Source organism: Aplysia californica, unplaced genomic scaffold (assembly GCF_000002075.1).
Source record: "Aplysia californica isolate F4 #8 unplaced genomic scaffold, AplCal3.0 scaffold00115, whole genome shotgun sequence".
Lineage (NCBI taxonomy): Eukaryota > Metazoa > Mollusca > Gastropoda > Aplysiida > Aplysiidae > Aplysia > Aplysia californica.
This window is the reverse complement of record NW_004797385.1, coordinates 299078-302166: the sequence shown is the minus strand read 5'-3', so window position 1 is coordinate 302166 and position 3089 is coordinate 299078. Positions and strand designations below refer to the sequence as shown.

The 3089-nt window shown below is 40.5% G+C and overlaps 1 long non-coding RNA gene across 1 annotated transcript in view; it reads left to right on the top strand.

Annotated features, from left to right (window-relative positions):
• The window catches only part of LOC118477506, a 72731-nt gene extending 69682 nt beyond the window's left edge, over positions 1-3049 (top strand). Inside the window, exon 2 of the long non-coding RNA XR_004858423.1 lies at positions 2780-3049. This is a non-coding gene — a long non-coding RNA (uncharacterized LOC118477506). The remainder of the gene's footprint in view (positions 1-2779) is intronic.
• Positions 3050-3089: the final 40 nt, after the last annotated feature.

Genomic DNA, 3089 nt, shown 5'->3' with positions numbered 1-3089 from the left:
AGAGAGAGAGAGAGAGGGAGGGGGGTGTTGTAAGAAACAACGACAATTTATCAAATAAAAAGATACTACGTAAACCCACTATTGCTTCTTAATGTGGGATCGGAAAAGGTCTCAATCTGGCTTGATTAGTGAGAATTTCATATTAATTCTAACTCTCATTTCTTCAGTCTCGCCGTCAGGTATACCCGAGCATGTATCAGAAATAGTAACAGTTTATTGTTATGTCAAGTAAGGCACTCGCCCCCCAGTTGCGGGTTAATGAGCCTGGACTCGGTACTAATGGCAAGCAAGGTCGATGACACAGCGATATAGCGAGTAATCGATGGCGTGCTATCTTCTACTAACTTTATTTTTTTCTAGTTTTGATGTAATTCACTTTGAAGGCGCTAACCGTACTCTCACAATTAAAAGAAGTTCTCTTGCGGCCATGGTTGGCACCTCTGTAACTATATAATATGTCCCAGTCGCGAAAATGCTAATTAGTTTTAAATGAAACTGAAATTCTGCGGAACTCGAGCATTAACGGTAATAATGTTGGGCTCAAAGGGAACATTTTTGCAACTGTCTTGCTGACAACCATTACAAAAACTCCCAGAAGTCGGAAATTGGAGTCAGAGCAATAAATTATTCAGCTGACGATAAGCAAGACACGTAGACCCGAGCTATAGGAAACCAACAGACAATAAATTATTAATGCCTATTCTGTGATTATCGATAAGTACAATGTGTAGTACTTATGTGTAGTCTTACTTTTCTCAGCACCAGTTGGCCTTCATTGTGTCGATGTGCTTTTCCTATACTCAAACAAACGAAACAAACAGTATAATATAAAGGATTGTGGCAACAATGCTTTATTAGTTTATTTCTTAATGGTTGAAACTGTTTCCTTTCTTGCGTCAGAGGTCATATTCGTAGAGTTTAAAGGGTTTTCCATACGTACACATTATAGATTATGCTTGCTTTGTAAGATTGTGATTGTTTTACGCTTCCATCAACACAGTTTAAAACAACTGGGAGGTGGGCTGTTCTACCCTAGCTGCTCGGGCCAACTCGGATGTATTCAAATGCCAGATGAACTGACATAAGAACTCGATAAACAAAACTTCCCCACTCGAGAATCGACCGCAAGACTTATGTGAGCAACGGCAAAGAGTCTAACGACTTCACACCAGACACTGGTCAGGTGCGCTACGTAATGCCCTGCACAAATTAAAACAATCTCCTCTGGTCTCATGGCTGCGAACTATGACGTCACTCACTTGGCGGTGAAGAGAGATGAACGATCGAAAAATTGCCTCATTTGCATACGTGTAGAGATTGTCCTTGTATGCGCGAGATCAACAGGGCAAAGACGTTAAAAAAAGGAAACATAACGTTAAAAAAAACAACCAATAAACAAATCAATAACAACAGCAATAAAACAATCAGATGCGAATGACATTCATGACGTAGAGTGTCACTTGTAGACATGGCCACAGATCATTACCAATTTAGATACTTGAATAATAGTCAAAGATACAAAGTCTTAGTAGATGCTTTCTTGAATCAGGCACGTCGTTCCCAGCTAAAAGTAACAACAGGCAAATCTCTGCCTACATCGTGACGTTATGCATCAGGTAAAAATATTGTTTATGAGTTATTTATTATCGTCTGCAAACTTCTCCGTTTGTGCTTCTGGGGCCATCGTATTTTTATTAAGGGTTAGCAAGAAGTACCAGTCACGCGGCATGCTTACATTAAGCTGTATTTTACTCCACCCTCAATACAATAAAGTGTGGTGCAGGCGAATAATCATTTGGCCACAGCACACAGAAGTTGTGAGTTCCATTCTCAATTGGACAGATGTTGTTTTTTAATAACTGTCTCAGTTTGTCTTGGTTGGCCCTAACAGGCATGGCCGAAGAGCCTGCTTCCTAAGTTATCAATAGTGTGAGGTTGGGGGTGTAAACTATCTACAAATACAATAATTACAGCTACAGGACATAACCATTGCGTGCAGGAGTTCCCGAGAAGTTGCGAATTGTTATGATTACAGTGTAGTTAGCGTGTGGTTTAAGAGTATTTCTTGTCATCCTCTTCAATTGTTTCTGATTTTCGGTCTTACTATTTTGTCAGCGCAAAATGGCCTTTATTGTGTGAAAACGCACAAACTCTAACTTATTGCAGTTGATTTTCTAATGGTTTGGAAAGAAAGGAGGTATGTTGTCAGCCCCAGATGATAGCAATTCTTCACTTTTGTGAGTGGGTGGTTGGTGGGTGCTCTTGTGTGGATAGTTCCCCCTTTCCAATCGAGCTTCTATCGCCATTATCTCTCCTCCTTCTCGATTGGTTTTGTTACTCTCTTGTAACACCTCTAATCTTCGGCACCTATATGTTCTTATTGTGTTGCAAGTACCGTAAAATTCTTACTAAAACTAAAACTAAAATCAAACTGACTTTAGTGCTGGCTTTCAAGGTTAAATTGTCTCAGAATTATGCTTTTAACGCAAACATCGTAGTTGTGTCTTATCGTGTGCACCCTTCTACTTCTTTCTTTTTCTGTGAATCTGATCTCGGGTGAAAAAATAATCAATGCCAGCAGGATCGTTTTGCTGTAATTAACAGCACGGGCACTTAACACAATTCCCAGACATTTGAGCTATGGGCCCAAACGAGCAAGCACCTCGTTAATTTCTCGCCCGTAGTTACGTCGCTTTTGTCACCTGTAATTAAGTCACCCCATACTCTCTCATGCTTTTGGCTGGGGTAATTATTTCATCGTTCCTGCATTCATTTCCAGGATCGAGTTACGAAAAGACATACGCCAGAATACGTTCCCGCCCCTCTTCTACGTGTGGAGACATAAAGATAAAAGCAAGGCCTTCAAGTGGAACAGCTGCACTTTCCATCTGATCAAAGGCGGTGAGAGGATACTGTGATACGTGGAGCCCATTTTGTGACTACGTCATCAAGGAGTGATTAAAAGTTGGATGATGATCGGTTTCTTAATGTAGGACATTCTGACTTTGAGGTGAGTGAAATGTAACGATAACATCTACTCACAGCGTAATGCTCAAAGCTGGATTGGGTTACTTCTTCTTCTCTCGTTT